Source organism: Triticum aestivum, chromosome 3D (genome assembly GCF_018294505.1).
Source record: "Triticum aestivum cultivar Chinese Spring chromosome 3D, IWGSC CS RefSeq v2.1, whole genome shotgun sequence".
Taxonomy (NCBI): domain Eukaryota; kingdom Viridiplantae; phylum Streptophyta; class Magnoliopsida; order Poales; family Poaceae; genus Triticum; species Triticum aestivum.
In genome coordinates, this window is record NC_057802.1 from 516,642,556 (window position 1) to 516,666,410 (window position 23,855).

Genomic DNA, 23,855 nt, shown 5'->3' on the forward strand with positions numbered 1-23,855 from the left:
AGGTCTCCCAACACGACGAACAACTCTCTGGTGCATGAACATGACCCATGCCTGATTCACACTTATCAGTGCTGCTGCCTGAATTATCAGCCTCGTTTGTGCGTCCATAACCTAGTTGACACTGACGGTTCATTCAGTGGGAGTGCATCGATCCTACACCTTGCCTAATGGCCTAACCACCGACCTAAAAAAGGGGGGAGGGGGTGCTGCTTACCGGCATCGGAGACGAGGATGGCGTAGGGGGAGCCATGGCACAGACAAGGTCGACCAGACGGTGGAAACAGCAAGGGGAGCACTAGATCCGCCGCAAACGCCGCCGTCTCTTCCGCCGCCGCCGCCTCTAGCGCAGATCTAAAATCGCAGCCGCCGCTGGTGGTGAGGCAGTAGGGAAGAAAGTGGCTATGGGTGAGCGAGTAGAAAGGGGGGTGAGGCTAGATTTGGTGTCCGGACGGCGCGCCAGATTCCCATCTCCCGCCATCCCCCCTCGCCCTCGCGTTGCACCCGCCCGTGCAACCTCGCGCCGCACTCAACCTGGCTCGCGAGAAACTGTCGATCCGAGCGTTTCCAGCGAGCCATGCTCTGGGCTGCTTTGAGAAGCGTGTGATGTAGGCCCAACAGTGAAACCAGGCAACCAAACAGGCCTCTTCTTTCCCGCGCGGGCCTGGTTGGGCTCGACGCGGGCAACCAAACACGCCCAATATGAAGAACTCTTTGTGGTTCCCATGAATGGTTCATCCGAGCGTCGTAGGTGCATGGACTCTAAGGGCGTGTTTGGTTGCCGTAATCTACAGTAGTTGCATTGCATAGCCTTCTCAACTCAGCCTGGCTATGCAAATGCAGCCTCAAATGCACCATCTGCAAGTTGTTTGGTTGCCTGCATGTCGTCTTGCCTGCATGGGCTGAACCACACTGCCTGGTGTTTGGTTGCCTGCATGTTAGTGGACAAACCCAAGGCATGGTGTTTGGTTGTATGCAACGCCTGGTGTGTGGTAACCTCTTTGGCTAGTTGGTGAGGTTACCAACACACTTCGGCACAACCATGTACCACACATCATAAGCAGAGTAGAGCATAAACAGAGCATCAACTACTTAACAGCATAGTTCAGATAACATAGTACCACACATCATAACGATAGTTCAAACACTTCAACGCATAAACCATAAAGTAGACTCGATAGTACTTAGGAAGGAGGTGCCCCGACCCAAGTCCCTGGCGGCGAAGGCTTCATCGTGCTACCCGCACTTGTTGATCACCTCAATGCCATCGTCGTCGAAGATGATGACCTTGAGGGTGTCGGGAGTTAGGAGCTTGAACGTCACCATGTAGCTGATCTTGATCTGATGAACATCGGCGAATGTGGCCCAACCCTAATCTAGGGTCACCCTGCCGTTCAACAGCTTCACCGTCACCCTCCAGGAGCAACCGGTGTTGTTCCTCAGCTTGAACTCCGTCGGCACCACGACGAAGTGCTTGGTGAAGTCCAGGGGCATGGGGATGCACTCAAGCTTTGGTGAAAGGATGACCTTGCAGAAGTGAGTTGGGCCACCCTCCTAATGGTAGTGGCCGTAGTTGCGGCACTTGCTGCTGGGGGGCTCCTCCATGCGCCCATCGTCGCCAACCGTTGGTGTCTTCGGTTCTTCCTCGGTGGTGGGCAGCAGCACCACCTCAGGCATTGGATGAACCGCCTCCTTGTCCTTCTTGTCAACAGCCGGGAGCACCTCCGTGCCCATCTCATTGCTCTCCTCGGTCTGCACACAATTCATGGAGTCAGGCACACCACAGAGTTCATGGCTTATTGAAGAGCATGTAATTAAAACAGCATGACTGTCACTCTTCCTCCTTTCCATCGCACCTATATTTACTCACCCTGACCACCACTACTTATCCACCCCCTAGTTCTTCCTCGGGTCGTCAGCTGGTGACTGCACCAAGTTCGAGAACACCATGGAGGTGTGCTCGAACTTTGGCTCCATGCCTGACATGCAGAAGGAATCTGATGCAGTGCTCATGAGGGCCAGTGCACAAGAGTTGAAGACGCTGATTCCTAACCCAGCGAAGGGCGCAATGGCAGTCGACATCATTCGCTGGGCCATGAATCAGGCCGTCTCCAACGATGCTAAACAGAGGAAGAGGTGGTCCAAGTGTTGGGAAACATAGCATGCAATTTCAAAAAAAAAATCCTACGCTCACGCAAGATCTATCTAGGAGATGCATAGCAACGAGAGGGGGAGAGTGTGTCTATGTACCCTCGTAGACCGAAAGCGGAAGCGTTTGACAACGTGGTTGATGTAGTCGAACTTCTTCTCGTTCCGACCGATCAAGCACCGAACGTACGACACCTCCAAGTTCTGCACACGTTCAGCTCGATGACGTCTCTCGAACTCTTGATCCAGCAAAGTATCGAGGAAGTAGATGAATTCTGTCAGCACGACGACATGGTGATGGTGATCGTGAAGTGATCCGCGCAGGGCTTCGCCTAAGCACCGCGAGAATATGACCGAGGGTGTAATCCGTGGAGGGGGCGCTGCACACGGCTAACAGATGTTGTTGTGTGTTCTAGGCGCCCCTCCCCATGTATATATAGGTGGGAGAGGGAGAGGAGCAGCAAGGGGACGCCCCAAGTAGGAGGAATCCTACTTGGTGGCCTCCTCCAATTCGGCCTCCCCCTTTCCTTATTTCCGGAGGGGGGAAGGAAAGAGGGGAGAGGGTGAAGGAAGGGGGAATCCTATTCCCTCTATTTCCTTTCCTCCTCCCCTTTTCCTTTCTCCACTTAGGCCGGCCCATATGGGGGGCGCACCAGCCCCTTTTGGCTGGTGGTTTCCCCTCTTGGCCCATAAGGCCCATATCTTTTGTCGGGGGTGCCCGGAACCCCTTCCGATGACCCGATATGTACCCGGTACCCTCCGGAACACTTTCGGTCTGAATACTATCGTCCTATATATCAATCTTTACCTCTCGACCATTTCAAGACTCCTCATCATGTCCGTGATCTCATCCGGGACTCCGAACAACATTCGTCACCAAATCACATAAATCATATAATACAAAATCATCATCGAACGTTAAGCGTGCGGACCCTACGGGTTCGAAAACTATGTAGACATGACCGAGACACCTCTCCGGTCAATAACCAATAATGGAACCTGGATGCTCATATTGGCTCGTACATATTCTACGAAGATTTTTATCGGTCGAACCGTTATGACAACATACGTTATTCCCTTTGTCCAGCGGTATGTTACTTGCCCGAGATTCGATCGTCGGTATCTTCATACCTAGTTCAATCTCGTTACCGGCAATTATCTTTACTCGTTCCGAAATACATCATCCCGCAACTAACTAATTAGTCACTTTGCTTGGAAGGCTTCTTATGATGTGTATTACCGAGAGGGCCTAGAGATACCTCTCCGATACTCGGAGTGACAAATCCTAATCTCGATTTATGCCAACCCAACAAAGACCTTTGAAGATACCTATAGAGCATCTTTATAATCACCCAGTTATGTTGTGATGTTTGATAGCACACAAGGCATTCCTCTGGTATCCGAGAGTTGCATAATCTCATGGTCGAAGGAATATGTATTTGACATGAAGAAAGCAATAGCAATAAAACTGAACGATCAATATGCTAGGCTAATGGATGGGTCTTGTCCATCACATCATTCTCCTAATGATGTGATCCCGTTCATGAAATGACAACTCATGTCCATGGTTAGGAAACCTTAACCATCTTTGATCAACGGGCTAGTCAAGTAGAGGCTCACTAGGGACACATTATTTGTCTATGTATCCACACATGTATCAAGTTTCCGGTTAATACAATTCTAGCATGAATAATAAACATTTATCGTGATATAAGAAAATATAAAATAACAACTTTATTATTGCCTCTAGGGCATATTTCCTTCACCAAGTACAAGAACTATTGGGCTCCTAATGACCGCAGTGCCGCAATGTACTGGTGTAAGGGCATATTTCTCCCTATGTGGTTTTGGTGATTGATGACAGTGCTTTGCGGACTAATCGTGTGCGTTGAGCATTTCAAATATCTCATGTCTAGGCACAAGACGATTTGGTGCCCCTCGAAGTATATCGAAGACGGCGGTTCTCTACGTTTCTTTTTGGTGGATGTAGGAAAGCCGTACTATTAAGAGGGGGTCCGCTTCGGAAAGGTTAGGGCGGAATCAACACGTACACATCTGTTCCTTTGCACCACCTTCCTTCGCTTCTTTGGAGCACCTTCCGTTTATCCTTGTCTCTGCGAGATGAAGGCTTCCAAGTGCTATAGTTTCTATGGCATGCGGTAGTACTGCTCAAGGGAGCAGTAGTACCGCAAGGGTCCGCGGTAGTACCGCTCAAGGAAGTGGTAGTACCGCTCCTCGTGAGCGGTAGTACCACTGCCTCTAGCCCAGAACGCTGGCGCGAACGGAAGTAGGCGTGGAAGTAATTTTTCACTTCCGCCCCTACGCGGTAGTACCGCTCCCTGCGAGCGGTAGTACCGTGTCGGATTTTCGCACGTCCCAAACTCAGCGGAAGTAGTCACGGACGTAATTTATTTAGTCCGTGCTTTTTCTAGCCTAGTTGAGCGCTGCCCTGCGGTAGTACCGTAGGGGCGCGCGATAGTACCGCTCCAGCGGTTCGACCGCTCGTTGCCTAGTGCAACAGGACCTCACCTGGCTCCTACCGCACGAGCGGTAGTACCACAACAAGATGCAGTAGTACCATAGTGCCTTCCGGTAGTACCACGATTGTGTGCGGTAGTACCGCGTCTCGCGGACTGAGTGGGTGGGTAACGGTTGGATCTTTTCCCCCACTATATAGAGGGGGTCTTCTTCCCCAAGAATACCACCACTTCCCTCCCCAAGCTCCATTGTTGCTCAAAGCTCCATTTTCGCCTGATCTCTCTCCCTAGCCAATCAAACTTGTTGATTTTGTAGGGATTAGTTGAGAAGGCCCCGATCTACACTTCGACCAAGAGAAATTTGATCCCCCCACTAATCCCTTGCGGATCTTGTTACTCTTGGGTGTTTGAGCACCCTAGATGGTTGAGGGCACCGCGGAGCAATATTCCATTGTGGTGAAGCTTCGTGGTGTCGTTGGGAGCCTCTGATTAAGTTGTGGAGATTGCCCCAACCTTGTTTGTAAAGGTTCGGTCGCCGCCTCCAAGGGCACCAATAGTGGAATCATGGCATCTCGCATTGTGTGAGGGCGTGAGGAGAATACGGTGGCCCTAGTGGCTTCTTGGGGAGCATTGTGCCTCCACACTGCTCCAACGGAGACGTACTTCCTCTCAAAGGGAAGGAACTTCGGTAGTACATCCTCGTCTCCACCGGCTCCACTCTTGGTTATCTCTTACCTTTACTTGTGCAAGCTTATATTGTGTTGTATCCCTTGATTGCTTGTGTGATTGTTGGTGTTGCATCATATAGGTTGCTCACTTAGTTGCATATCTAGACAACCTATTTTGATGCTAAGTTTAATTCGGTAAAGAAAAGCTAAAAATTGTTAGTTGCCTATTCACCCCATCTAGTCAACCATATCGATCCTTTCAATTGGTATCAGAGCCTCGTCTCTTTATTAAGGACTTTGTCGTCCGAAGAGTATGGTTGACACCACAAACGAGGTGGAGGAGCACCCCGGTGTGAATCCATTCTTGTCTACGGCCGATGGGGGATCCTCAGTCTCTCGTGAGGAGTTCAATGTGGCCTTGGACACATTGAAAACTCCATGACGACCGAGGTCAAAGGCAGGCTTAAGAATTTTCTTGATGGTATTAAATTATCCACCGCACCGTTGGAAGTGGTTGACCCCGCTAACAAGGTGACGGATGCTAACTCCAATAAGGGGGAAGCTACTAGTGATCAAGTTCCTTTGCCTAGTGGTAGAAGTGGGAGTGGCATCTTTGCCCATGTTGAACCTCCACTTACTTATGGAGGACTGGTTCCCTCCACACATATGAATCATGTTGGTCCTCCTCCTAAGCTTGTGAAAAATGGGGATTTTGCCTCTTGGGTGTATCGCTTTAAACGTCATTTAAATCATAGTTCTACTAATCTTTGGAGAATTATTGAGCAAGGTTTCTACCCGCACGACCCAAGCAACTTCACTCCTAGATAAGCCGCGGTCATCAATTCAACGAGTCCGCTCTCTTCATTCTCCAAGAAGCAATTCTACCCAAAGATATTGCGCACCTGATAATCCCCAAGTGCAAGGAATCATCGTAGCAATTTCCAAAGGTGGAAGTGTTAAGTATGGAGTGTCGAACCCACAAGGAGCTAAAGGTAAGATCAATATTCTCTCAAGTCCTATCTGCCACTGATACGACTCTACATACACCGAACATTTGCTTCCTTCTAGAAACGAGAAATAAAACTATGTTGTGGGTATGAAGAGGATAACTTTGCATGATATCGGAGAACTAAAATATAAAAGTAGGTGATGTTAACATAAAGTTAGAATATATCACTATATATTATAAATAGCGAGTGTGGAATAATGATGGATCGGTGTGCGGAATTGTCCTAGGCAATTGTTAACAAGATCGGTGGTCGTCATTGCAGTTTCATATGAGGGAGAGGCATAAGCTAACATACTTTCTCTTCTTGGATCATATGCACTCATGATTGGAACTCTAGCAAGCATCCGCAACTACTAAAGATCATTAAGGTAAAACCCAACCATAGCATAAAGCATCAAGTCCCCTTTATCCCATATGCAACAACCCCCTTACTCGGGTTTAAGCTTCTGTCACTCTAGCAACCCACTATAAGCGAATCATGAACGTATTGCAACACCCTATAGCGGGAACCCTTCACGTGTGTGCGGCACGGAAAGCACCATAGGACAACACCAAAATAAAACATACAACTCACCAATCTAGATCATCAATCAACCCAAAAGACAAAGGAAATCTACTCAAAACATCATAGGATGGCAACACATCATTGGATCATAATATGTGGCATAAAGCACCATGTTCAAGTAGGGGATTACAGCGGGGTGCGGGAGAGTGGACCGCATAAAAGAGACGAGGATGGTGATGATGAAGGTGATGTTGATGAAGACGATCACCGCGGCGATGATTCCCCCGATGGCACTCCGGCGCCACCAAGAGAGAGGGGGAGAGGTTCTTCCCTTTGTGCTTCCTCCTCCATGGCCTCCCCTTAGATGGGGAAGGGTTCTCCCTCTGGTCCTTGGCCTCCATGACGATGGTGACCCCTCCGGCTTCCTCCTCCATGGACTCCGGTGATGTTGGCCCCCTCCGGCAGGGTGCCGGAGAGGGCCTAGATTTGTTTTTCGTGGCTATAGAGGCTTACAGCGGCGGAACTCCCGATCTTCCTTCTGTTCTGGGGTTTTCTGGATTTATAGAAGGGGTTGGCGTCGGTTTCATGTCAGGGGGCCCCACGAGGCGATCACAAGGTCGGAGGGCGCGCCCCCACCCTTGTGGTGGCCCCGGGACTCCTCTTGCGTATATTTTTCTTCCAGTATTTTTCATATTTTCCAGAAAAATTCTCCGTTAATTTTCAGCTCATTCCAAGAACTTCTATTTCTGCACAAAAACAACACAACGGTAGTTCTGCTGAAAACAGCGTCAATCCGGGTTAGTTCTAATCAAATCATACCAAAATCATATGGAATTGTTGTAAACATGGCATGAATACTTCATAAATTATAGATACGTCGGTGACGTATCAGCACCTCCGACCTTTCACCGTGGCCAAGGAAGCATGGCAAGATGTTGTGTCCATTTACAAGGGAAGTGCAAGCATTCAACGCTCAAACTTTGAAGTGGTGCAAGATGAAGCCGATGAGTTTGCAATGATTGAGGATGAAGAACCTCGAGAGCTTTACCGGATGTTGGGGATATAACTACTAGGTATGACCCGCCCAGGAAGGGCCGGGTCATGCCACTAGCGGCTCATAATGACAAGGCCCATGAAGATGTTGAAGAGGGCGGTTCGCGAAGCAGGCTTACTGGAGGCCCAAGACCCAAAGGCGGCTTGAGGCCCACAGGTGTAAACCGCCATATATGTATGACTTGTGTTGTAAGGCATGCGTAGTTAGTCACCAAGCCGGACACATTGTGTATGAGCCAGCCGGGACTCCGTGAGACACCGGGCGTCAACCTGTGTATATAAAGGGACGACCCGGCGGCAGTTTAGGGCAAGAAACAAGAGATCGAAAGCTAGGTCAAGCGTATTCGCTCCCTGGTAATCGAAACCCAAGCAATACCACCGCAAACTGGATCAGGCCTTTACCTTCACCGCAAGGGGCCGAACCAGTATAAACTCCCTATTTCCTTTGTCCCGTTTAACCCCTTTAAGCTAACCTAGTTGCGATGGCTCCACGACTAAGCCCTTCTGCTAGGACATCTGCCATGACAATTCCACGACACCGGAGATTAACCACTCTTGCGGTCTCACTCCGAGTCATGGGAGCAAGGATACGGATGACAATTGGATCAAGCGCAAGTTTCTCAAGGCCATGATACCTTACCATAAGGCCATGTGCTCCGTCATCCATCAAAGGCCAGACTTTCGCGCCTTGTCCTCAAGTGAAGTGTTGGATGAGTTTGTTGCAATGAGGATCTTGGACAAGACCGCCGACAATGCGATGTTGCGTTCTCAACGATCAAAGAAGCCCAACCTTGCTTTGAAGGCCAAGGCTAGTGTGGAAGAAGAGGGTGAAGAGGAAGAAGAGGACTGTTGCCCCGAAGATACCAAATATGTCTATCACGAGCACATGGCTCTCGCTTCACGACAATTTTGGAGCAAGAAGAACTCAAGGCCCAACTTCAACAAGAACAACTCAAGTGGCGCCAAGGGCAAGCAACATGTGAGTACATGCTATAATTGTGGCAATGTGAGTCACTTTGTTGGGGATTGCCCGTACGAGAAGACGGAAGACAATGGTGGCAAGCTTACCCGAAAAGACAAGGCCAAGGCCTTCCCCAACAAGAACAACTTCACCAAGAAGACACCTCCCAAGGGGTTGGTGGCACAATAAGAGTACAATGAGGATGATGATGATGAAGATGGTGAGATGGTTTCCATGGCCTCCGTTGCCATTGCAACAACTCCACGGGTGTCCCTCTTCGACTCACCCAACAAGAACATCACCGCCAAGTGCCTCATGGCCAAAGCCACCAACAAGGTAACCCCGAACATCAAAACTACCATCACTACTAATCCTTCCTTGACAGATTGCATTGATGAAAGTGAGGGGACGAAGGAGGAGGAAAATTAATTTGAGTCTTTTATGAGTAAGCTCAAGGGTAAATCCAAGAAGCACTTTGTTGCTCTCTTGGAACAACTTGGTGAAACCAATGACATGATCGAGGCTCACGAAGAAACCATGTCTAAGATGGAAGGGCATAGTCGTGACTATGCTGATGAGATATCCGATCTCTCTAATGCGCTTGAGGAAGAGCGTGGTCATCGTTTGGCTCTTGAGGAGTCACACAACGATGATCATGCTAAATTAAAGAAATATCTTGATCATGCTCTTGTTGTATCTCGTGTGCTCAATTTCGAGAAAGCCAAACTTGGGGTTGAGCATGCTAGACTCATTGAGGAGTTTGATATACTTGACAAGGCTCACTAGGCCTTGGAGAGTGCTCATGCTAGCCTCAAAGAGTCTCATGATCAACTCCTAGTGAAGCTAACCAAGGAGAAAGCCACATTTCCTCATATGGTTTTAATTGATAATGCAAATGCTACTAATCCGTGTTGTGAGCATGTGCATCTTGTGGAGGAGAATGCCAAGTTGAAGGAGCAACTTGAGAAAGGCCTTGTGTCTTGCATACAAGGTGAGAAGAACCTCAACGACCTTTTGAGCAATCAAAAGGAGGTTGTGGGCAAGGAGGGGATTGGGTTTGCACCCAAGTCCAAGAATAAAAAGAAGAATGACAAGGCCAAACAACCTCCTCTCAAGCAAACTTTTTTGAAGGAGGGAAAGGGTGCTTCTAAGGAGAAGAAGAACAATGTGAAGGGTGGTGGTGTCAAGAAGGGCAATGCCACCCCTTCCAACAAAGGCGGCGACTTTAACCCTTCTTATGTGTTATGCCGTGCTAGTGATGGGCATGTTTATGCCAAATTTGTTGGTTCTCCTTATGAGTACATTGAATGGTCTATTTGGGTTCCTAAGACCCTTGTTACTAACATCAAAGGACCCATTACAAAATGGGTACCTAAAACCAAGCATTGATCTCTTGTAGGTGTTTGCTTCCGGTGAGGGATCATGGTTACTCGATAGTGGAGCCACAAATCATATGACCGGAAGCAAGGACTTGGTGGTGGACGTGCACAAGGTTTCATCTATGCCCACCAATGTCGAGTGGGGTGATGCCTCATCTTCTAAGGTATTGGGTCTTGGCAAGGTTGTCGTTTCTCATGATCTCACGATCGAGAAAGTCATGCTTGTTGAGTCCCTTGCATACAGCTTACTTTCCGTTCGTCAACTTGCACTCATGGGCTTTGCCACTTTCTTTGATATTGATACCGTGGCACTCTTGTGGAGAAATACTCTTAAAAAGTAGCCTTTGTTGGGCATGTCGAGAATGGTCTATATGTGATTAACTTTTCGGAGTGACCCACTAAGACCGCGACATGCCTAATGGCTAAAGTTGACGTGGGATGGCTTTGGCATCGCCGTTTAGCCCACTTCAATATGAGATCTTTGCAAAGTCTTCTCAAGGGGGACCATGTCCGTGGACTAACAAATGTTAGTTTTGCCAAAGATCGTGCTTGTAGTGCTTGTATCGAAGGAAAGCTACATGAGAAGGATCACCCACCCACGACTATCATCTACTCGAAGAGGCCCTTGGAGCTTCTTCACATGGATCTCTTTGGACCTCCATCCTTTGATAGTCTTGGGGGTAGAAAGTATTGCTTGGTGATTATGGATGATTATTCAAGATACACTTGGGTATATTTCTTCAAGAGGAAGAGTGGGACCCAACAAACCGTCATCGACTTTGCAAATGAAGCTCAACGTCAACACAATGCAAAGATCTTGAAGATAAGAAGTGACAACGACACCGAGTTCAAGGACTACACCTTGGATGAGTTTCTTAGTGATGAGGGGATCAAGCATCAATATTCCGCACCTTACACCCCTCAACAAAATGGTGTAGCGGAGAGGAAGAACGAACTTTGATGGACGCGGCAAGAACCATGATGGCGGAGTTCAAGTCTCCTTACAACTTTTGGGCTGAAGCCATCAACACCGCTTGTCATGCATCCAATCGGCTCTATCTCCGCAAAGGCTTGAACAAGACTCCATATGAGATACTCATCGGCAACAAGCCCAACCTCAAGTACTTTCGAGTGTTCGGTTGTAAGTGTTTCATTCTCAAGAAAGGTGTTCGTTTGTCTAAATTTGAGGCTAGAGCTCATGAGGGAATATTTGTTGGTTATGCTACAAACTCTCATGCTTACCGTGTCCTCAACAAGTCCATAGGACTCATTGAGGAGAGGTGTAACATGGAGTTTGATGAGAATACCGGCTCCCAAGTGGAGCAAGGTGGTACTTGTGATGTAGGTGATGAAATTCCTCCCCAAGCCATAAGAAGAATGGGTGTTGGTCATATCCTACCCATTATGGAACCCCTTGTGGCCGAAGGAGAAGGACAATGTTCCACTCAAGTGGAACCATCACCAACCCAAGACCCACACGCTTCTGAAGAACAAAGTGAAGGCCCTCAACCACATGAACAAGATCAAGGGCAAGATCAACCTCAAGATGGTGGTGAACCACCAAGTGATGCCCAAGGTCGAGTTCTTAACACCGAGAAAGTTCAACATCAAGAGCAAATCAAGATCAAGAGCAAGCTCAAGATCAAGAACAAGCTCAAGATTAAGAACAAGCTCAAGACGACGCTCAATATGATCAAGTTACCGCTTCCCAACTTTCTCTTGAGGAGGAATTGGAGCGTCGTGCCGCCAGGATTGCGTCCAAGCTCACTAGCAAAGATCATCTCATGACAAATGTGCTTGGAAGTTTAAGAAAGGGGATAAGCACTCGTAGACAATTAGCAAACTATTGTGAACATCACGCGTTTGTTTCTTGTGTTGAACCCCAAAAGGTCTATGAGGCGCTCAAGGATCCAGATTGGCTTAATGCCATCCATGAAGAACTCAACAACTTCGAGCACAACAAGGTGTGGAGATTGGTGCCAAGGCCAAAGGAGAACCATAATGTTATTGGAACCAAGTGGATATCCAAGAACAAGCAAGATGCTCATGGGATTATTGTTCGCAACAAGGCTCGTCTGGTGGCACAAGGCTACTCCCAAGTCGAGGGTATCGATTACGGTGAAACCTTTGCTCCCGTTGCCCGCCTTGAATCTATTCGTTTGTTGATTGCTTATGCTTCTCATGATAACTTCAAGTTGCAACAAATGGATGTGAAGAGTGCTTTTCTAAATGGTCCTATTAATGAGTTGGTGTATGTCGAACAACCCCCGGGGTTTGAGGATCCCGAGTTCCCCAATCATGTGTACCAACTCGATAAGGCACTCTATGGCCTTAAACAAGCCCAACGTGCATGGTATGAGCACCTTACCGAGTTTTTGCAAGATCATGGGTTTGAAATTGGGAAAATCGGCCCCACTCTTTTTACTAAGAAGGTCAAAGGGGAGTTGTTTGTATGCCAACTATATGTTGATGATATTATCTTTGGTTCTCCTAACAAAGCTTTCAATGAGGAATTTGCCCCTCTCATGACCTCAAAGTTCAAGATGTCCATGATGGGATAGTTGAAGTTCTTTCTTGGGTTCGAAATCAAAAAAAGAAGAGAAGGAACCTTCATCAACCAAGCCAAGTACACTCAAGACATGCTCAAGAGATGCAAGCTAAGTGATGTCAAGCTGGCCTCTACTCCAATGCCCGTTAAATGCCATCTTGACATAGATCCCAATGGTAAAGCGGTGGATCAAAAGGTATATCGTTCCATGATTGGCTCCTTGCTTTACCTTTGTGCATCTAGACCGGATATCATGTTGAGTGTGGGAATCTGTGCACGGTTTCAAGCTGCACCTAAGGAAAGCCACTATGTGGCGGTCAAGCAAATCTTTTGATATTTGGCTCATACCCCAAACTTTGGCTTATGGTACCCAAGAGGAGCTAACTTCAACCTTGTGGGCTTTCCGGACTCGGATTGGGCGGGAGACAAAGTGGACAGGAAGTCAACTTCCGGAGGGTGCCAATTTCTTGGTTGCTCTTTGGTGAGTTGGTCTTCTAAGAAGCAAAGTTGTGTGTCTCTCTCGTCCACCGAAGCGGAGTATGTGGCCGCCGGTAGTTGTTGTGCTCAACTTCTATGGATGAGGCAAACTTTAAAGGATTACGGTGTCATTTGTGACAATGTGCCTCTTTGGTGTGACAATGAGAGTGCCAGCAAGATTTCTCTCGACCCGGTGCAACACTTCAAGACGAAGCATATTGAGATTCGGTATCACTTCATTCGGGATCACATTAGGCGAGGGGAGATCGAGCTCAACTATGTCAACACTCATGATAACCTTGTAGATATTTTCACAAAGCCCTTGGATGAAGCAAGATTTCGCTAGTTAAGGCATGAGCTAAATATCATTGATTTGAGCAATGTGGCTTGAACCTTTGCACACCCCACCATACTCATCTTGATGTCTTGTTTAGGTTTAGGCATGATATAGGGGGAGTGTTGTTCTCTCAATGAACTCTCCCTCCCCCATTATGCATAAATTGATCAACTCTTTCACATTAGCCATTTTTATGGTAGTTGTGCTTCAAAGACGAGTTTTGGTGATGGGCCCAAGGATAATGGTGCCATACCAATTGACTCAAACATAGGTGGCTCCAGCCACCGCCCTCTCTCCTTGAGAGGTTTTGGTTCGTGTTTGGTCCTTGTTCCCTTTTGCTTTCTTGTGAGCCGTGGTTGTGTTTGTTTTGCTTCGTGTGTGCTCGTTTGCGTGTCTGGCTGCTTGAAGTTTGCATTGCAAATGCCGTGTTTTTTCGTTGTTGTCAAAACAAGCACTTTCTTGGGTTTGCGGTACTATCGTGGCAAGCCACGGTACTACCGCTGGAGATGGGTGGCTCCTGTGCTTGCACAGCTGCGCCTGTCAGTGTCAAAACCGGCGGATCTCGGGTAGGGGGTCCCGAACTGTGCGTCTAAGGTTGATGGTAACAGGAGACAGGGGACACAATGTTTACCCAGGTTTGGGCCCTCTCTATGGAGGTAATACCCTACTTCCTGCTTAATTGATCTTGATGAATATGAGTGTTACAAGAGTTGATCTACCACGAGATCGTAATGGCTAAAACCCTAGAAGTCTAGCCTGTATGACTATGATTATTATCCTTGTCTCTACGGACTAAGCCCTCCGGTTTATATAGACACCGGAGGGGACTAGGGTTGAACAAAGTCGGTTACTGTCGGGGATATACCCCGCGGTGTAAACCGGCCGGAAGTATAACCCGGCCGGACTTGGCGGTTTACTTGAGACCCGACTGAGACTTAACGATTCACTAGCGACCCGTTTGGACCTGGCGGTTTACGATTCATTGGTAATCCGGCAGGCGGGTCAGAGGAGCGACAAGACCCGGTGGCCCAACGGGCGGTTCATGAAGGCCGGTTCATACTATGGTGGGCTGGTTTAAGAGGAAAGGCGTGAGGAATATTTGTTTTACAAGGAGTTAAGACCTGGACTTGTATCCGGTTTGTATTAGAGATAGACTAGTCCTAATCTTAATAGGACTCCACATGTTACCCGCCCCTTCAGCATATATAAGGAGGGGCAGGGCTCCCCAAAGAGGGACAGGCAACAATCAACAATCTCTAGGGCTAGACACAATTAGAGGAGAGCCGGTTTACGGCGACTCCCTCATGAGCGTAATGAGATCTAGCCTCAAATAGCATGTAGGGTTATTACCGGATGATGTTTCCCGGGGCCCGAAGCTGTCTAAATCCTCGTCTTGTGTTGCGTCTCTCGATTTCGCTCAACCCCTCTCAAGCTACTACATAGATGCGCTGGCCTCACGACTAATTCCTCACCCTAGGACATCTGTCGTGACAATTCCACGACAGTTATAGAGAAAGAAATCTTCATATTTGGATGCCAAGCTTGCCTTCCACGCCAAGGAGAGTCCCATCCGGACACGGGAGAGAGTCTTCAGTCTTGCATCTTCACAGCCCATCAGTCCGGCCCATGTCTAACAGTCCGGACGCCCGAGGACCCCTTAGTCCAGGACTCCCTCAGTAGCCCCCGAACCAGGCTTTCAATGACGATGTGTTCGGCGCGCAGATTGTCTTCGGCATTGCAAGGCGGGCTCCTCCTCCGATGACTTCAAAGAGCTGTATTCGACCTTTCATTTAATGTCATACCCATCGGCTTCTGTGCATCCATTGCTTCAGCTTCCACGTGTCGAGCGAATACGAGAGGTCAGGGTACATTTTGCATATAACACCCCGACCATGTAAGAAAAGCGTCTATTTAAAGGGATTGGATCTCAGATCCGCTTCACACGACGCGGAAATTCTCCGAGCTTGCTAGGAGAGACCACTTCAACATGGCTAGCGCTCCCAGTTCATCCTCCCATCCCCACGGCCGTGAAAAGGCAATTGGGAGAGATGTTCCGTATCCCACGGTCAGCTAGTGAAGCTGCAAACACAGGGATTTCTCCCCCCCGCGGATCTAGTCCCCGTTCGAGCAGGATTGACTTCCTTCAATGGTGGGGCTCAGGCTAAGAATTTCCCCAATCCATCCAGGGGGGAACAAGCGTTCTTCGTTCCCTACCTGCTAAGATGCGTCGGTTTTCCAATTCATCCGTTCCTCTGAGGACTTCTGGAGTATTATGGTCTTCAACTTCACAATTTCACTCCTGCCTCCATTCTGCACATCGTGGGTTACGTCGCTCTTTGTGAGCTATTCTTGGGTTGCAAGGCCCATTTTCAATTGTGGAGGAAGCTATTCTGCCTCGTCCCTCGTAACCAAGAGGAATCAATATTTGAAGTGGGCGGAGCCGAGGTATGGCGCATCGCCGGGACCAGATACCTGTCCGGCACACCAAAGAAGGCATCCGAAGAGTGGCCTTCCGAATGGTTCTATATTGAGAATGTCGCCCTTCCTGACCCAGTCCGAATGGGTATTCCCGAATTCGCAAGTGTTCCATTGAAGAAACGCCACAGCTGGCGCCCTCGGAGCCTCGAGGAGGAAGATAGTGCGGAAGTCCGTCAACTGATGAGCAAGATAAAGACGCTTGCCCAGTCCGGATTATCAATAGTCGAGGTAATGGCGACTTCCATAGTGCGAGGGTCTAGCCACTCCAATACAGAGGGCTTCCTATGTGGCACTATAATGGGGAAGATGACACCTCCCGCTGTGGTCGGAAGAGTCCGGACACCCCCGCCGCTTTGGCAAAAATATTGGCCGAGCTGTTCAAAGGGGAGGAAGAGGAATTTATTCATATCAAGCGCAGAGATGGATTCTCCATGTACAATCCTCCTAGCTGGGTGAGTTCCAACCCCGCTGCTCCACTCATTCTACTCCCCGAGTCAATTTTAATGAACGTTAATCCGTCCATTTGTAACAGGAATGGCGAAAGATCACTGAGGGGCTACACTGCCCCGCCCCACAGCCAGAGGACCACAACCGGGATCTTGACCCCGGATTCGAAGAGGATCCGGACATATTCGTGGTGCTCGAGGATGGGGTGTTCTACCATGCGAGCTATGACGGCACGGAAGTGGCCATCACCGCCGACTACCCCGGTCTTCTCCCTGCCTCCCACTTAAGTAACCAGGAGACATCCCTGAAAGAGCTTCCTCATTCTGCCTCACCCACCGCACTGTCTCGTGCTCCAAAGGGGAGGCGCTCGGCGCATCATGATGTACCAGAGGCAACTCCAAAGAGAATGGCGCCCACATCGGGCAAGCCTTCGAAGAGGAAAGCAAACGAAGAAACGACCAAACCCTCACCGAAGAGGTATGGTTTTGTAAATATGCCCCTTGGCAGTCACATCCAAGTATGACATTTTCCGCTTGTGCCTTATCATGAAAAGCGTTCGCCGGACTATGTCTGGGGGTCTGGCCGGTCATACTCCCAACAGCCAGGTTCCAGACCCTGCCGTAAAGACGGGGGCTGATATGGGAGCGACACCGGATTGTCCTTTGGCCGAGGATTCGGATGATGCACTCGTCACCAACTCGGAAGTGGAGAGCGCCATGGGTCATCGGCGCCGGAGGGCTGTTCTTCGCGACCCTAGTTTTACAAAAGAGGCCTTCGATGCTTTTAGCTCGGCGGATGCATACATCCGAGCTGCTCGAGACGTGCTTACAAGAGCCGCAGACCAACATTTGAAAGATATGCGGGTAAGTTTATTATACAAAACTGATAATTATATACCAGTAGCCCCTGAGACTTGAAGCAGTTGATACAACTGATTTAAGGATCATTGTATAACCAGGTGCTGACGGAGAAGAACAACCTGTTGTCTCAGGAACTAGAAAAGTGTCGGACCCAGCAACTGCTGCTACCGCCGAACTAGAGAAATTCAAGAAGGCATCACCTGGTAATGTTCCCCTCCATCGAGAAAACATAATTATATACCGGCAATGCTAAAACTGTTGCTCATCTTATGGGAGGATCGTCAGATCAACTGAAGGAGCAACTGAAGGCCGCCCAAGCGGAAGAACAAGAAGCCAAAAGACTGCTGGCCGCGGGCGAACGTGTGTTGACACGAGTCAGGGATGAGAAAACAAGCTGCAGGATTCCTACACCCAGCTGGGCGAAGAACTGAAAGATGTACGGGCCCAGCTGGCTGATTCTGTGAAGGAAAATAAGAGTCTGCGCGTCAGCATATTTGGTATGTGTTCACACTTACCTCCGTGTAGTTCGGAGATGAAAGGGACTGACAGAATTATATCTGTAGGTATGCTGACTCGCCGTGCCGAAGAGGAGATGTCCGAAATCTCGGGCGATCTGCTACAATAGCTTTCGCAAATGCATGAGCAAGCTCGACAGGCGATGCGAAGTGTTGCCAAGGCTTTATGGCCATCCGCCTCCCCTCCAGGAAGGACGGAGGAGCTTATATAGCTATTCAAGGGAGCACGGCGGCGCTTCCGATTATGGAAGATATCGGCCTGACGGGAAGGTGCACGAGAAGCCTGGGCCATGGTGAAAACACGGTATACCAAGCTTGATCGAAATCATATGGCCCGGGTCGGACCTCTAGGGTCAGATGGGAAAGTAATTCCTCTAGGGTCAGATGGGAAAGAAATTCCCGTGAATTTGGTATATGACCAAGTAGAAGTAGCCGCCAAATATTCCCAACAGGATTGTAAGTTAGACAACCTGTTAGACGGTATAGAGGAGGAAATTTATGAGTCCAAGTGACTATGTACTTTCCTTGACATATTTGTCCCTAGCCGGATTGTAAAACGATTGTCATGGCAGACCTTTTCGCTTCGACCTCCGGACCCGAAGGTGCGGAGTGTTTCCGAATACCTGAGCGGCAAAATAGATCGGGGTATGCCTGGAAACCAGGCGTAGGGGGCATAGTTGCTTGAACAAACAAGTTGTATCCGGCTAGCTATGTTATATTACATTGTGATTGTAAGAAACATCTTCCAGAGAGAATAGTTTCGTTAAGGGTTCCTTTCCCTGGGTGTGCATGCGTTAATGTGCATGTTCGAACTGTGATTGAAAAAATCACAGTATATTCAACATCTGGGGGTTCATATTTGAATGAATGTAAAAACATCTTTAGTTCGCCGACCGAATATTCCCTTAAGAACGCTGGCTTTTGGTTTCACCCAGTCTGAGGTACACATTCGGATGACCCGGCAGTAACAATCACAGAGGTGCTCCCTTTATGCCCTAGCCGAACTAACGGGAATGTAGGGCATAAGCACAGGAGCCAGGCAACCCAGCTTGGCCAAAACTTAAGTCATATCGATGCATATAATGGCGAAGAAAAGGTACATATGGGGAAAACGCGCATATGTGATGAGCTTGATGCTCGAAAAATAACAATAATAAGCTTCTGTCAAAGAAGCCCCCGGGTATAATGGACGTACATATTTGAGGATGTGTCACAGGTGCACGGTTTAGCCGCACAAAAAGCATTAAGGCCAAAAAGGGAAAAAGCGAAAAGAGAGGAAAAAGTAATGGAAACAATAGGGAGAAGGAGACGAACAAAGAGTTTGGAGCTAAGCATAGAATCTTCGGAGTCTGGCCGCGTTCCAGGGGTTCGGCTCTAGGCGATTGTCTGACGCATCACGCAGGCGGTACGCCCTCCGATGAGAACTTCGTCAATGATGAAGGGACCCTCCCACTTGGGCTTGAGTTTGTCCTTTTTCTTCTCCGGCAGACGTAGAACAAGTTCGCCCATATTATAAGTCTTGGCCCGCACTTCTCTGCTTTGATACCCGCGAGCCTGCTGTTGATAAAATGCGGAACAGGCTTTTGCAGCGTCGCGCTCCTCCTCCAGGGCATCTAAACTGTCCTACCGATCAAGCTCGGCCTCTCTCTCTTCGTACATGCGCACTCGAGGTGAGTCATGAATAATGTCGCAGGGTAACACAGCCTCTGCACCGTACACCATGAGGAAAGGTGTATATCCGGTAGTGCGATTGGGCGTGGTCCGCAGCCCCGAGAGTACGGAGTCGAGCTCCTCAACCCAGTGCTTGTCTGATTCTTTCAAAGACTGCACTAATGTAGGCTTGATGCCGCTCATAATAAGACCATTGGCTCGTTCGACTTGACCGTTTGTTTGCGGGTGATAGACGGAGGCGTAATCGAGCTTAATGCCCAGATTGGCGCACTAGTTTTTCACCTCATCGGCTATGAAATTGGAGCCGTTATCGGTGATGATGCTGTGTGGGACACCATAACGGTGTACAACGCCGGATATAAAGTCTATCACTGGTCCAACTTCGGCCGTTTTAACAGGTTTGGCCTCTATCCACTTAGTGAATTTGTCCACCATGACTAGCATATACTTTTTCTTAAGCTTCCTCCTTAAAGGGGTCCGACCATATCCAGCCCCCAGACCGCGAAAGGCCAAGTGATGGGGATTGTTTGTAGAGCAGTGGGTGGCATATGGCTTTGGTTGGTGAAAAGCTGGCATCCGACGCAATGTTGGACAAGGTCCTGTGCATCTGCTCGGGCCGTCGGCCAATAGAAACCTGTACGGAAGGCCTTGCTTACAAGGGCCCGAGCCGCGGCGTGGTGATCACCGAGACCAGCATGAATTTCAGCCAAGAGCTGCCGCCCCTCTTCCTTGGAGATACGTCTTTGGAGTACTCCGATAGCGCTTTTCTTGTAGAGTTCTCCATTGTGAACCTTGTAGGCCTTTGAGCGCCGGACAATGTGGCGAGCTTCATTCTGATCCTCAGGGAGTTCTCGCCTATTAAGGTAGGCCAAGAAGGGTTCCGTCCATAGGGCAATGACTGCCATGATGAGATGGGCCGACGGTGTTATTTCGGTGGCTGAGCCCCCGATGATATCGGTGTGTTCGGCTCCGGGGTTGTAGTCGGGTCCGAACTGGTGTTGCCGCTCTCCCCTTGCCACACCACGGACGGCTTAAAAAGCCCTTCCAGAAAGATGTTAGGTGGGACGGGGTCGCGCTTGGCGCCGATGCGAGCAAGGACGTCCGCCGCTTGATTACTTTCTCGAGCCACATGATGAAACTCGAGCCCCTCGAACCGGGCCGAGATTTGGAGAACGGCGTTACGGTAAGCCGCCATTTTCGGATCTTTGGAATCAAAATCTCCATTTATTTAAGATATTGCGAGGTTTGAGTCCCCGCGCACTTCCAGGCGTTGTATGCCCATGGAGACAGCCATCCGAAGCCCATGCAACAAGGCCTCATATACGGCTGCATTGTTGGAGTCTGTGTATAATATTTGGAGGACGTACTGAACTACGTCTCCAGTGGGGGACGTTAAGACAACGCCCTCCCCTAACCCCGCCAACATTTTGGAACCATCGAAGTACATAACCAAGTTGGAATACGTGCCGTACTCTTTAGGGAGTTCGGCCTCTGTCCATTCGGCGATGAAGTCAGCAAGTACTTGGGATTTAATGGGGCGGCACGGTTTGTATGCTATGTCGAATGGCAGGAGCCCAATGGCCCACTTAGCAATCCGACCCATGGCATCGCGGTTGTTTATTATGTCGTTGAGTGGTACCTCGGAAGCCACCGTAATCGAGCACTCTTGAAAGTAGTGTCGCAGCTTCCGGGATGCCATGAAGACCGCGTATGCTATCTTTTGGTAATGAGGGTATCGGGATTTGCATGGTGTGAGGACAGTGGATACGTAGTATACCGGTTTCTGGAGCGGGAATTTTTGTCCGTCCTGCTCTCGCTGAGCGACGAGCACGGCGCTCACCACCTGGTGTGTTGCCGATATGTATAATAACATGGGTCGCTGACGTTCGGCGTAGCCAGGATTGGGTTGCTCGCTAAAAGGGCCTTTATTTCCTCCAGTCTGGCCGTTGCCGCGTCCGTCCACTCGAAGTGGTCGGTGCGTCGGAGAAGGCGACAGAGTGTCAATGCTTTTTCTCCCAATCCGGAGATAAAGCGGCTTAAAGCTGCCACGCATCCCGCGAGTTTTTGGACCTGTTTAAGGTCTGTTGGCGTAGCCAATTGTGACAAAGCTCGGATTTTGGCTGGATTTGCCTCAGTTCCTCTATCGAAAACGATGAAGCCCAGCAGTTTTCCAGCGGGGACGCCGAAAACACACTTTTCCGGATTGAGCATGATGTCATATGTACGGAGGTTGTCGAATGTGAGACGTAGATCGTCTATCAGTGACTCGACGTGCCTGGTTTTGATGACGACGTCATCTACGTATGCTCCAACTGTCTTGCCGATATGCTTCTCCAGGCATGTTTGAATCCTGTGTTGGTAGGTGGCGCCGGCGTTTTTGAGCCCGAAAGGCATAGTGTTAAAGCAGAAAGGCCCATATGGGGTAATGAATGCCGTGGCGGCTTGATCGGATTCCTTCATGTTGATTTGATGGTATCCGGAGTATGCGTCGAGGAAACACAGTGAATCGTGTCCTGTGGTTGCATCAATAATCTGATCAATGCGAGGGAGGGGGAAGGGATCCTTAGGGCAGGCCTTGTTGAGGTCTTTGAAATCCACGCACAGGCACCATGATTTATCCTTCTTTGGTACCATCACTAGGTTTGCTAGCCAGTCCGGGTGTTTTATTTCTCTGATGAATCCGACCTCGAGTAACTTGGCTAGCTCCTCTCCCATAGCTTGTTGTTTGGGTTCGGAAAAACGCCGCAGTGTTTGCTTGACCGGTTTATATCCCTTTAATATATTGAGGCTGTGTTCGGCCAACCTGCGTGGGATTCCTGGCATATCAGAAGGGTGCCAGGCGAACATGTCCCACTTCTCACGCAAGAACTCTCGTAGCGCGGCGTCGACCGTCGGGTCGAGTTGTGCCCCGATGGATGCTGTCTTCTTTGGATCCGTTGGGAGGACTTGAAATTTGACTATTTCATCTGCTGGTTTAAAGGAGGTGGATTTGGGTCGTTTGTCCAAGATTACATCATCCCTATCCACTATAGAGCGCAGCGCAGTTAGCTCTTCGGCCGCGAGTATTTCAGACAATGCCTCGAGGGCCAGGGATGCGGTTTTATTTTCGGCGCGGAGTGCTATGTCCGGATCGCTGGCAAGAGTGATTATACCATTGGGCCCGGGCATCTTGAGCTTCATGTACCCGTAGTGAGGTATAGCTTGGAAGCGCGTAAATGCATCTCGCCCCAATAGGGCATGATATCCACTATTGAAAGGGGCCACTTGGAAGGTTATTTCTTCGGACCGATAATTCTCCGGCGTGCCGAATACCACATCGAGTGTGATTTTCCCGGCGCATCGTGCCTCCCGACTGGGAATAATTCCTCTGAAGGTCGTGCTACTTTGCTCGATGCGGCTCCTATCTATTTCCATTTTGTTAAGTGTGTCCTCGTAGATGAGGTTTAATCTGCTGCCGCCGTCCATGAGCACTTTGGTGAGCCGAAATCCGTCCACAATTGGACTGGGGACCAAGGCGGCTGGTGCCCGGACTGTCCTGAATTTTGGTTCCTCACCGGCATTGAAAGTTATGGCCGTGTCGTTCCAGGGGTTTATTGCTGCGACTTGGCAGACTTCGGCGAGTTCGCGGAGTGCCCTTTTGCGCTGATTTTTTGAAGCGAAAGTTTCGAAGACCGTCAATACTCTAAGGTTGTCGCCCTCCGGGGGGTTTCTGGGGTATTTTTGGTGAGGAGATCCTCGCCGCTCTTGGCCACTTGCCGGAGTATCCAACATGCTCTAAGGCTGTGGGTTGGTATGGTGTCCGGTGTTGCATGTATTTTGCATGGCCTGTCGAGCAATCCTTCCAGAACGGTTCCGCGCCCCGTGATGTGCTTAGATTTCTTTACTATTGGATCTGGTGCGCCGCGAGGGTGCACCCTTTTTGCCTGGACGAAGGGCTGAGTGGAAACCGGTGGTTCCCAGAGAGCTGCCTGAGTTTTCCAGGCGCTTTCCATTGTGCAGTACTTCTGTACGATGGTTGCCAAGTCAGCGAAGTGTAATACGCGATGGAGATTGATGGCATTGAGGAGTCCTTCGTCCGTGCAATTATGGCGGAATGCACAGATCGCGTCTTCGTCGCGGCAATATTTAATCTTGTCTTTGCCAAGGAGGAATCTGGCCCAAAAGTGATGGACTGTTTCCTGAGAATGCTGCCGTATGTACGTGAGATCGCATCTATCTGGGTGGGTGGGTGGCTTTAAATCCGAACCCTGGACCAATTTGGAATCTGTAGTTTGAAGAACTTCCAAACTTAATAGCTCGGGCTCCGGGATATTAACTGGTTTTTC